This window comes from Salminus brasiliensis, chromosome 12, assembly GCF_030463535.1.
Source record: "Salminus brasiliensis chromosome 12, fSalBra1.hap2, whole genome shotgun sequence".
Classification (NCBI taxonomy): Eukaryota; Metazoa; Chordata; class Actinopteri; order Characiformes; family Bryconidae; genus Salminus; species Salminus brasiliensis.
The window spans coordinates 2,825,412-2,838,534 of record NC_132889.1 but is presented as its reverse complement, the minus strand read 5'-3'; the positions used below and the strand labels follow the sequence as shown (position 1 = coordinate 2,838,534).

The 13,123-nt window shown below is 45.7% G+C and overlaps 1 protein-coding gene across 1 annotated transcript in view; it reads right to left on the bottom strand.

Moving 5' to 3' along the window:
• Positions 1-10,004, bottom strand: part of LOC140573543 (catenin beta-1-like) — a 36,607-nt gene extending 26,603 nt beyond the window's left edge. The window contains exon 1 of the mRNA XM_072692969.1: positions 9,922-10,004. The gene's annotated coding sequence lies outside the window, so the exon portion shown is untranslated. The remainder of the gene's footprint in view (positions 1-9,921) is intronic.
• Between the last annotated feature and the right edge of the window lie 3,119 nt (positions 10,005-13,123).

Here is a 13,123-nt window from a genome sequence, read left to right as displayed (position 1 = left end):
AATGTGGAGTAAATGCTACTACATAAAAAAAGAGCTACTATTAAAGAGATGTCGTCAGCTTGTAAGCTCATCCTGCTCGCTCCTGAGAGGAGTGTGTGAGGGTGTGTGAGGGGGTGGCATGCCGAAATTTAAGCCCCTCTTTCTAAGCTCTGTTTTTTTTTGGGGGGGGGGGGATAGTGGGGAAAAGAAAGACACTCCAATCCGGCCTCTCTCTCCAGGAGCCATTAGCCACGGTTTGGTAGCCGGCATTAAAGGAGTTCAAGGGCTTTGGCACAAAAAGGCCGAAAACAAAAAGCTACACTTTTTTCCTGGAGAAAGGGGCTTCAGACGTGCCTTTGTGGCCTCCTCTCAGATGACACCCTCTGTCGGTTTGGGGTGGTGGGGGCTAAGGATACTAAGGGCCAAAATCGCTCAGACTGACCTGAAAGATGCTCAGACTGACCAACAGTTCAGTCACGCTGAGCTAAACGACAGTCAGCTGATAACATATGAACACTTCTGCAATGCTAGTGTATTTCCCCCACACTATATATATATATATACACACACACACACACATCTATGATGAGCCGTTCCCGTGATGAATGATGACACATTCTGGTCGCTCCTGCTTTTGTGCAGAGCCTAAAAGAGTGCACCCCGGCTAACCGCTTTAGCAACAGCTTCAGCTAATTACAGTCTTTTGTTTCTGCAGTTCGTTCACACTGATGCGAAAAGGCACGTGTAAAGCGCTTCAGCAAGCTCAGCAGGAATAAATATAAAAATATGAACAGGAATATAATAAACAAAAGAAATATTGTGAAATACATGTGAGAATATGAGGGAAATCTATTTAAAAGCAATGAAATACATTAAAAATGTTTTTGAATGTATGTTTGTACATATATATATTTTATTCATACAATTATATTGGTTTATATTTGTTTCTGTTACAGTTTATTAAATAAACTGTATTAAAAATAGATAAATACACTTATATATATATTTATATATATAAAACAATAAAACAATACTTAAATTGTATTTAAAAACCTATTTAAAAATAAAATGTATTAATTATTTTGTGAATAATGTTAAAATAATCTGTAATTTTTCACAATTTATTTCCAAAATGTGTGAAAAACTGAGAATTATAGAAAACAAATAGGATATCTGCTGTATGTTTGCAGGCCACAGCACTTGCAGTCAATTGATAAATGAAAGGCGTATATTAATGGATAGTTATATATTTTTATTTGTATCATTATGTACAAATATATAGTATATTGGTACTACATTTATTTGCTGGTTTCATATGGATATTTAATTATTTTAATTATTTAAAATTACATTTATTTCTTGTTATATATTTTTTTAGTTTATATTTATGTTTATCTTGGTGTTTATGGTTAGATCTTTTATATATGTCATATTTGTAAATGATTCTACTACTAATATACACTACTAATACAAATTAACAGGTATTTTCTTTACTATTATATCTTTCAAAATATACAAAAAAAACAGAAATGGTGTAAATAACAGAGATACATTATTAATACAAATAAATCATTTGTATTAATTTACCGTTTTTGTTTTCTACCAGCCTTAACAGGCAGCAGATTTAGCAGTCAATTCATGTAAACATGTATTACATATATATATATCATTTATAAATCTGTCATATTGCATAGTAATAAAATGTATTTGTATTTTCCAAGAAAATGACATAAACTCCAACAAATCCAGAAGCTATATACAGTATTTGCGTCCAGGCTGTGCTTTAATAACCATCTGCCGTGGCTGAATGCTGAAGCTCATTAATAAACTCTAAAGCTGTTTTCTAAATGGGAACAATACTCAAACCACTGCATAGCGTAGAGTACCCTCCAAATCTGAAGAACCCTTCACGGGCCTCTATCTGTACGCATGGGAACATGCTATATACATGGTCACGGTATCTTCTCATGAGTGAAATGAGAAGGCATCTTCTCGGGCGTTGCTAATGAGATTGTAGGCTGAGAAAACACCGCTCAGCTTTCCATTTATAGGGAGATGAACCTACAGCAGAAAGGGTTCTACAGGGGGGTGAGGAGCAGTGTGATATACGTTACATTATATAGACTGTTTCATCTGTGCAGTGTGCAGTCTGCATCATTTCCAGAAACCTCCTAAATCTCCAAAAGGCCGATTTTACGGAATGGAAGTGTAGAAATATTTAATTACAGATAATTTTGGAGCATTTCTATTGGTCCATTCATCATTAAATTCTGAGATAATGTAAATTGTTAAAAATGGTAACACTGCAGGAGGGATGCTACCGCTACTGTAGTGACGCCAAAGCTGTCATAGCGGTGCTGGGTCAGGGCAGCGGCCATGGGTGTCGAGGATAACGGCACGATAACAAGGTTAACAATGCAGTAGAGATGCTAACACCACAGTAGTGATACTAAAGCTGTCATAGCAATGCAGGGCAAGGCCGGCGGCCAATAGTAGCACAGATAACGGCATGATAACAAGGTTAACACTGCAGTAGAGATGCTAACGCTGCTATAGCGATGCTGGGCGAGGCCGGCGGCCAGCGGTGTTGAGGATAACGGCATGATAACAAGGTTAACACTGCAGTAGTGATGCTAACGCTGCTATAGCGATGCTGGGCGAGGCCGGCGGCCAGCGGTGTTGAAGATAACGGCGCGATAACAAGGTTAACACTGCAGTAGAGATGCTAACGCTGCTATAGCGATGCTGGGCGAGGCCGGCGGCCAGCGGTGTCGAGCATAACGGCATGATAACAAGGTTAACACTGCAGTAGTGATGCTAACGCTGCTATAGCGATGCTGGGCGAGGCCGGCGGCCAGCGGTGTTGAAGATAACGGCGCGATAACAAGGTTAACACTGCAGTAGAGATGCTAACGCTGCTATAGCGATGCTGGGCGAGGCCGGCGGCCAGCGGTGTTGAAGATAACGGCGCGATAACAAGGTTAACACTGCAGTAGAGATGCTAACGCTGCTACAGCGATGCTGGGCGAGGCCGGCGGCCAGCAGTGTTGAGGATAACGGCATGATAACAAGTTTAACACTGCAGTAGAGATGCTAACGCTGCTATAGCGATGCTGGGCGAGGCCGGCGGCCAGCGGTGTTGAAGATAACGGCGCGATAACAAGGTTAACACTGCAGTAGAGATGCTAACGCTGCTACAGCGATGCTGGGCGAGGCCGGCGGCCAGCAGTGTTGAGGATAACGGCATGATAACAAGGTTAACACTGCAGTAGAGATGCTAACGCTGCTATAGCGATGCTGGGCGAGGCCGGCAGCCAGCAGTGTCGAGGATAACGGCATGATAACAAGGTTAACACTGCAGTAGAGATGCTAACGCTGCTATAGCGATGCTGGGCGAGGCCGGCAGCCAGCAGTGTCGAGGATAACGGCATGATAACAAGGTTAACACTGCAGTAGTGATGCTAACGCTGCTACAGCGATGCTGGGCGAGGCCGGCGGCCAGCGGTGTTGAAGATAACGGCGCGATAACAAGGTTAACACTGCAGTAGAGATGCTAACGCTGCTATAGCGATGCTGGGCGAGGCCGGCGGCCAGCAGTGTCGAGCGTAACGGCATGATAACAAGGTTAACACTGCAGTAGAGATGCTAACACTGCTACAGCGATGCTGGGCGAGGCCGGCGGCCAGCAGTGTCGAGCGTAACGGCATGATAACAAGGTTAACACTGCAGTAGAGATGCTAACGCTGCTATAGCGATGCTGGGCGAGGCCGGCGGCCGGTGCTGTGGCGATGCTAACTCAGCAGTAGCCATGCTGCTAATGCCACGATAGCAATGTTGAGTCTACATGCTATTGCTAATGTCTTTGACACACACATTAATGCCACAGTGTGTCTTCGCACCACTTGATGATGCACACACAAGAATACACATTTGAACTAGGCTCGTCAGTCTGTCTGTCAGTCTGTCAGTCAGTCTGTCTGTCAGTCTGTCAGTCAGGCAGTTAGCGAAATTGCCTTTGCTAGACTGGACGGCTAGGCAGGACCGTCTGGTCTTAGTTGTGAGTCTAACATGGACGCTTGATGTCAACCCAGTGTTGAAGCACATGTGACTTTGATTTTCAAACAAAATCCAATGAAATTTGATGTGAAACATTTCAACTCAAATATAACTGACCTCTAACTGGCACCTAGGGCCTGCTGGGTATTCTCTGAGTCAAAGAACCGTGTTTTTGTGCAATAAAGGATCGTTATTGCTTAGATTGTAGCATTAGCGATAGCTACCAGCTTCCGTAGGTGGATTTCGCTTCATATAGACCCATAGTCTAAAGCCTAATGAAACTAACTAACTCATTTACGAAACTCAGCAGCCTCCTATTGGCTTGTGTTCAAATCCACAGGTTTTCTGGTCTTTTCTGAGCGCGGGAAACACATCCGAATCACAACCATGGTAACGGAGTATGTAATCAGGATGCAACGACGGAGCTTAGGTTGGAAAACACGGAAATTTCCCTTATAAAGGCCTGGCTGAGATAAGCAAATACTTAGACTCTCAGTCATGAGTTTATGGTAAATTGTATCATCACACACTGCGGTTTCTCGAAAGGGGCGCGAGAGGACGACGACTCGGTCTTTCTTCACACATCTGTCAATCAAACGTACATCTCTCTCTCTCTCTCTCTCTCTCTCTCTCTCTTTCTGTCTCTTTCTAAGCCTTCACACAGGCTAGTAGGAGAGAGGGAGCTGTGCGGGTAATTAAAAGCACACCAAAACCGTAAAAGCTAATTGCCTTCCCAGGAGAAGCCTTGGGAAAAGCGTGCGCGAGAGTTGTGAAAGCTGGGTGTGTTTGGCAGCTACACCCATCGTAATGGCACACTACACAGCAATCTCCCTCTCCATCCTGTGCCTCTTCCTTCTCCTCGCCTCTGGCTTTTCCCGGCCTTTGTACGGTCACACTCGCTCGTGTCATCTTCGCGTATCGCGACGCAGTAATCATCTCACGCCTTAAAACCTGCAGCGCTGTGCCGCAAAATAGTCCCACAATTATTTATTTTTATTTATTTATGTATTTCTAGATTTCATTTGAAATGATTTTACCATTTTTACCATTACATATAAACCTCTGAAGACACGTGTAGGTTCACTGGTGGGTTTGGGCAGCTAAATGTCTAGTAGAAATGCCTGTATTTGTGGCATACGGTCAAGGTGACCTGGTTCCATTCAAAACCACTGTACAGAAAAAGGAGTCAGTACGTTTCTCCACAATGAAGCAATGTACACCAAACTGCTCTAAACGAGTATGCTTACGTTTTAACCAGTGATTTATGCTGAAATTTTCAAAATTTGGTGGAGTTGCCCTTTATGGCTATGTCATATCTTATATAAGTGGCCATGACTGTATCTATCATGCTGTGCTACAGACAATTCTGTGGTATTTCAGGCTAGGTTAGTTACAGATTCAGACTGGATTGGACTGATCAGTGCCGGTACTAGATATGTTCTAGATTGATAGACCAGAGGTGGGCAATTCCTGTCCTGAGGGGCTGGATTCATGCACAGTTTTATTCTCATCCTGCTCAAACACATCTGATTCAACTCACCTGTTAATTGTCCGGTTTGCTAGACCTGACAGAGCAGGGAGGTCAGCAAACTGTGCTAGACCCCGGCCTCCGTCGCCCAGCCCTGCTGTAGACTGATCCTGGAGATGGGTTGCTCCTCAACCAGTTTTTCAGCAGCACAGGCTTTTCGCATTTTGCTAGTACTTCGCGTATGTGTGTGTGTGTGTGTGTGTGTGTGAGCTGGGGGATGGGGGATTCACAAGCGTGTGTGTTTTTGCGTGGAGTTACTCCCTCATCACCACAGAAATAGGACATTGTCTTAACAGATGCTGTGCTCTGTATTATTAATGGCTTCAAGCGAAGCTGGGAATTTGATGCAGTGTTAAGATTTTTCTACCACAGATCAGAATTCAGTGATATTACTGATATTACAGAATTGTTGGATTATGAAATCTGCAACATCCACATACAGCTCAAAACGCCTTAAGATTTCCCTGGATCTCCATCTAATCGAATCAATTGTAGGGCGATCCATCAAGCTTAAAGTCTAGCTGAGTCTGCCATCATGTTATCAGAAAGTGATAAAGAGCCAGAATTCATCGATTTTGAGCTAATTAGGCTAATTAGATAATACTGATCCAGTATCGTAAATCAGCCTCAGTGCAGAACATTATCTTAACTTAAAAGCACCACAGAAAGCACTTACACTGTGGTTTGGTGTAGACATAGTAGGTGTGTAACACTGGCTAAAGCGATAAATGCTCAGATGCAGTTTTAGCATAGCCCCCAGCCCCTGCACATGCAATGCTCCCGACACTAGTGAGGGTGAAGACCAACACACGGCCCCTCAGGCACGTGTGCAGCCAGCCATCGCCTCCTTTTCGAACTGCCGCCGATCACCAGGCAACATCACCGGGCGACCAACCAACACGCCTGGAAGGAGGTTTCGCTGAACCCGGCTCCGATGAACCCGGTGCTGAAGTGATGTGGGGAGAGAGCGCCATCCACTCACCCTAGAAAGTGCAAGGCCTGTTGTGCTCCCCTGGGCCTCGGCTGCCGATGGCCAGCAGCATGACCGGGATGGCTTAGCTTTGATTTTAGCACTGTAGCAAAAACACTCTCATTATTTTTTGTAATTAGTCTAGCTAATGCAAGCTGAAGCATGATGGTGAAAACCACTTGACTAAAGGTAGCTTTTAGCCTAGCTTGGCTACTCGCTCACTTCCCTGAGTTTATCTTTTTCGCTCAGAGCTTTGAGTTCGCCTCCTGATGTGTGGTTAGCTGAGGTCTGGGACTGGAAAAGTCTGAAACTGATAGTCTGAAACTAACCAGTGTAACTTATCAAAGGACGGACGCAAAACCTGTGTGACCGGTCCAAAACCCAAAACCGGTCCTGATCCTTACACTTGTCATTTTTACTGATTCTGACTCAGAACCAGATCAGTGTAATTCAGCTATATATATATATATATATATATCTTATGCACGTTTCCTCTCCAGGCTCTGGCACCTGAAGCTCCTTCCAGAGATCTGGCGTTAATCCGAGCCTCCAGACTGAATACTGAACAGACAGCTGAGGGAAACTCTGTTTTTATCCCTCCCAGCCTAATGTGGGTATCGATTAAACACCGCAGGGGGTACAGCTACACCCGTCATTTACATATGCACATACACAAACACACGCTGATGCTCCGCCAAAGCAGCCATCACTTCTAGAAGTAGCAGTTACACCCCTCAGAACACCCCCCCCTGCACACACACACACACACACACACACACACACACAGCCTTCAGCCCAATGTGAAAGAGATTCCGTTAACATATACAGATATCTTATACAACAGTTCGTTCCGGCCTCGCAATCTGATTGGTTGAGAAGCAGCTAACAGCTTTTTCACACTAAAACTGTATCCCTCCGCAGGCTGAGCTGAACCAAAGCCCTTATGGGCAAGCCTGTTCACTCTGCGGCCATCTCTATGAATGAGGTGAGACCAAAACACTGGAAACTGAAGGTTGGGTTTCTGAGACTGACTAGATTTGACATTTTCTGGCCTTAATCCTAAGAATATTTGACGTAATTGCTTAAATAACTTCTGTTATATTTCTGTTTAAAAGAGCTGGGGGTGATAAATGTGAATAAAGGGGTGGCACCTGATTAGAGCGAGCCTGGGGGTCAACCAGAGTGGCTTTAACAGGGGCTTCTTCGGGACGCATTAGGGAGATCTGTGGTGGCTAGGTTCCATATCTGCAAATTTCAGGAAAAAGCTTAGCGTGACCAGCAAAATGTGCCACAGTGTAATCAGCCTTAAGTAGGGCATCAACCCATGTGAGGGTAAAGGGCCTCCACCAAGAAAGAGCAAGAGCATGGAGACATCTAGAGGGGCATGTCCTCAGGCCATAATGACCTGGTGCTGCCTTGGTCTGTTGGACCTTAGCTCCTTTACCTAGATATTTTTATGAAAGGATATTAGCAGAGGCTCCACTAAGCTGGGAAAGGGGGATCAAACCACCAGCAACCCCCTGACCAGCTAATTACATGGTGCCATAGGTCATTAGACAGGTTAGCAAGGGTTCTACTCGACGTAAAAACGTAAATAACGATGTCAAAGGTGGTTCATGAGGAAGCTAAACAAAAGCACAGGACACGAGTAGGTATTAATGCTATGCTAATAGCTAATCCCCAGCATTCCAGATGAGGCCTTTCAGTTTGCAGGGCTAACCGCATGGATAGCAGCACTGTCACCAGACTCATGGTAGCAGGAATAATTGCTAAAAATTAATGTTCTTGTCAAAATGCTAAAGGCAAAGCAAAGCAATGACTATGCTATGCTATGCGATGCTCTGGTGGTCAGCAGGAGTTAATAGAGTGGCACAAATCTCTACGATTCATCAATACAGGGACATCCAGCACAGGTCTTAAATAAATATCCCGTGCCTAATCCCATGACGCTAATGCCAACGCTGATGTTTGGCTTCTCAACAGATAATAAAAGATTAGAAGGCCCGTAATCCGCTATCGGACCATACTGACCCCATTTACAAAAGGTTCATAATCATCCCAGGTTGGCGCCTTAGGTAGCTCACAATCTGATTCTCGCTGTGGTTTGCTCAGGCTGTTTTAATTACAGTCAGATGGTGACAGCGTTGACACATACTGGAGGAGAAAAGCTGAAATCAGTAAGGAACGCAAGGTGCTATCGTCTGGCAAGCTGATGGATACATAATACCCCTCTGTCACAGTGCGTGCTGGGATTCTTACGAGGCCTTCCCCATATAAATCCCTATTAGATTACACCTAATTTATATTGAAATCTAAATACGCTAGATGGACAAAAATATTGGGACACCTGCACATTCCTTGTTTCTTCCGTAATCAAGGGTATTAAAAAAGACCGCCTCATCCCCAACTCGCCAACTCATCCAAAAAAAAGTATTGGATGAAGCACCATGCATCATTCCAGAGAACACAGTTCTGTCACTGCTCCACAGCTCAATGCCAGGGGGCTTTATACCCTTCTAGCCCACGCCTGGTTTTTAGGCAGCATGGTGCCAATAGGTTCATATTTATCTGCTCCAGAGAGTCCTATTCTATTGGCAATACTTCTCTACAGGGACTAGACAAGCTGTATCTGTGTGTGCACCTTAAAGTATCTAAATGCATTCATCAAGAGGGATGTCCACAAACATCCTAAGTTTTGCTTATTGAGTTATTACATGATCCCCCATAATGGGATTGAAGCTAGAGCCCTTGAGCGACTGATAAGTCTGGCACATATATATATACCTACTGATAGTGGTACGAGGAGGATTAAACCACAAACTGGCGACAAAGAAGGCTATCCCGTCTGATCTGATCCAAGAGAAAGGCTCCTGGGTCTCAGAAATGTTACGAGAGGTAGTTGCATAGCTGTGGACCAGTCAGAGTGCCCATGCTAACCCCCGTCTACCGCTGAAAGAGCCCACAATGAGCCCACAGTGCCGTCTACTTTTACATCACGTGGACGGGCTGGTATGCATACGCACTTTACCTGGGGATGCCCTGTGGGAAGAAGACCAGCCAGTGGAGGGAGAATGATGCTCTGGACCCCCCTGGGCTGTCCATTTTGCAGCTGTTAATACCACAGCATCTTCATCTTCACCTAATAACACCTTCAGACGTGTTGTAGGGTTAATCCCAATTGAATCAAAGCTAATTTGGAAGTATATAAAGGACTACCAGCATGTTGGGCGTGGTTATAATGTTTTGGCTCATCGGTGTATCTTCTTAATGCAGCACACCTAGGCCGAATTTCGAAATCAATGGATCGGAGGCTGCTTTTTCTCAACAAACAGAACGCATGCCATGCCAAGTTCACGGACGATCACACGTACCATATAGACCCACATACCTGAGTTACTGTCCTTCAACACAGATACACAACACTTCCACTCCGGCTCTCCTCCTTCCTTCTCCTCCTGCCTCTGCAGACACGTCCATGAGGTGAAATTTGAATCCCCGCGCCTTCTCCATACCCCCCCACCCCCACTCCAGATCCTGCGCTTGGCTACAGAGGGATTGAGAGCATTGAGGAGCTGAAGAGGAATGAAAGTATGCGAGGAAAAGAAAAAGTAGCCCAAACCTCCCTCTGAAGCTGGGTAGCGAGGGAATGAGGCTGGAAGGCTGGAGACGCCGCTTTTTCTCCCCAAAAGCCGAAAGTCTTTGGAGCGCCGCTGACCCCCAGCTGAGCACAGCATGGGTCTGGACCACAGCAGGAGCTCGGAGCTGCGAAACACACTCACACAGAGGCTCCACCGGCCTGCCTCGGAGAGGGAGCCATAAATTCACACACATTTGAACAGTCTTCACAAGTCCATGGATTAAATCCTCCTTTCTTTTCAAAGACGCTTCTTATTCTTTTAGCTGATTTGAACGGGGCTGTGTTTCACCAGGGCTAGGCCGCTGATATACAGATGCCCTGCCTGCTCGCCAGCTGAATGCAGTAGTGTGGTAGCTCAAGGAATCTAATCTAAGACTAAGCAAGATCATTAGAAAGGCCAGCTTAGTCCTCAGGGCTGAATTGGACATGGTGGAGATGGTGGCGGAGAAGGGGACGCTACACGTGGACAAAAGCATTGTGTCTTCTGAAATCAAGGGTATAAAAAGGGACAAGGGCGAGCGTTAGTGAGCTCCCTAACTCATCCCAAATGGATTGAATTAGCACCATCATCATCATCATCATCATTTCTAAGAACACAGTTCTTCCAATGCTCCACTTGGCATTAGGCCCAAGGCTTCCAGAGCCGGCCCAAGGCATAGTCGAATTTTGCGTCCACTTAGGGCCCCGACGCCATCAGTGGGCCTCAAGAGCACCAAAATATCATGATTAAAAAATGCTATATTTAAAATAACAATGAATAATAAAACATTATTGATTTTCATAATTAATAAAATAGTTTGCTATCCCTGTAAGGGGTCAAAACAATAGCAAGGATGGCACCAGTATGATGTAGCTAATTACAAATAATGCTAATAATAGTGGATATGTTACACACACAGTATAGCCTATGGAATGATGAAGCATCTGGTGCTGAGGTGGTGGTATGGGGGGCCCCAAATGAAAATCTGTATAGGGACCCAAAAAAAGCTTGGGTTGGCCCTCATGGTGCCAATTGGTCCATCTGGTTTATGTGCTCTTGTTAGTCCTATTCTATTGGCAGTACCTCTTTACCAGGACTAGACTGTGTCAGCAATGGGTGCAACTTAGCAAAGTAGCTGAATGCATTCATTCAAGGGGTGTCCACAAATTTCTGGACATATAGACTTATGTCTCTCTTGTACAGGTACTGTGTTTATTACTGTACCTGTAGATTACCTGATGTGTGGATTACCTGTATATATCGTCATGATTTAGCCAAGATTTAGCAGAGTCTGGAGTGGGGGTGCACTGTTCTACTGTGCAGCAACACCAGCACAAATATGGCCTTCATGAAAGAGCTGCATCTCCACCACTAAATCCAGCATTAGAATGACAGTGAACGGGTGAAGGCAGCACTCTGTGTACTCGAAGAACGCTCAATGGCTGAATTAAGGTGGAATTAAGGTGGACTGCCTATAACAAGGTCCAGGGTCATAGTGTTTTGGCTGTTTTTAAGGTAAGATGTGCTGGACAATGGCTGAATGGATGGACATTTGTCTAAAGCTGATAGGTTTTCAATCAGCAGATGTGCATTAGCTCATCCGCTTTTGTGCTCTCCAAGCCCAGAACGTGATTTTATCACCCTCCTTTATGTAGGTCGGCCCGACATGGTATTAGCTCAGCTTCTATTGTGATGGAAAACCACCGGCCCTCCCCAGCACGGGACGGTCCCTCGACGGCGGCCGCAGAACACAGTCCACTGGGGTTACATACACACAGACACTCCACACTACTCCACTTCCCAGCCTTAATATTATGTTAACGACCCCAAGCCCAAAGGCCGTGATGCATTGTGGGCTGGCGTGGCGGGCGGCCCTTTCTGAGAGCGAGTGGATTAGGGAGCTGTGTTTTCAGTGTCCAGGCCAAAGGCGGGCGGCGGCGGCGGGGCATGGCTAAACGGCTTATTCCGCGCTCACACAGGCAGGCCTACACTCGCGCTTTTGGCTGTCAGTTCGAGTCAGCGTGCGACGCCTCCCATCCCACACAAAAGAGCCTCTCTTGTACTCCGGCCTTCGCTTTACTCCTCGTCTGTTACTTCCTTTTTTCTTGTTCGCTTCCTTTCTTCCTTCCTTTTGTACGAAAGCTCGTCACATTCAGAAGCATACGGAAAATAGCTAATAGCTCGGTACGCTACGCGACTGTTAAAGTCGTAGCAGGCTGTAAAAAGGCCGGGTCTCTCGCACTTCCCCACTGAGCTCTGCTGATTCCTATGGTGACGCTAAACGGCTAGGGATCATCCAATACACGACTCCAACCTGCTGATGGACGAACATGCCCCCAAAACACGCGTACCTTATAGAGAAGCAGATTCGCGCCACCATTGGCGCCACAGAGCCAAATCAAGAACAGGAGGTGGGGTCGCGGGTGGGAAGACGGAGTCAGCATGGTCTGTACAGACTCCAGAGGGAGTCAGAGGTCACTAGCACCGGTTCACCTTTCAAATGGTGCTGCAGTATCGGACCAGTACCAGCACCAGAATGGACCCACCCAGCTCTCAGACCTTAATCCGCTTCCTAGGGCCTTGTCCCAACAATCAGCAGCCATGGGCTTCTCTAAGCAGCTGCCGAACACTGAACATTAACACAGCTGATGCTCACAAAGCAGGAGACTATCTGGAGAGCTGTCAGACAGACAGACAGACAGACAGATAGACAGATAGACAGACATACAAAGGTCCAGCTTAAGACCAGCTGGTTTGGGATGGTCTAAGCTAGTCTTTGTTTTGGTCGTCCACACAAGAACATAGCATATGCTGGTAAGCTAGCAGGACAACTAGCTCTCGACCAGCATAGCGAATGTTTTCATTTGATTCTGGTCGTGCTGGATGTCCAGCGTGGCGGTGGTGGTGGTGCTGGCCACGGTGGTCAACCAGCTCTTTGATGCTGACCGACCAGCTCGGTCATACTGGTTGTCT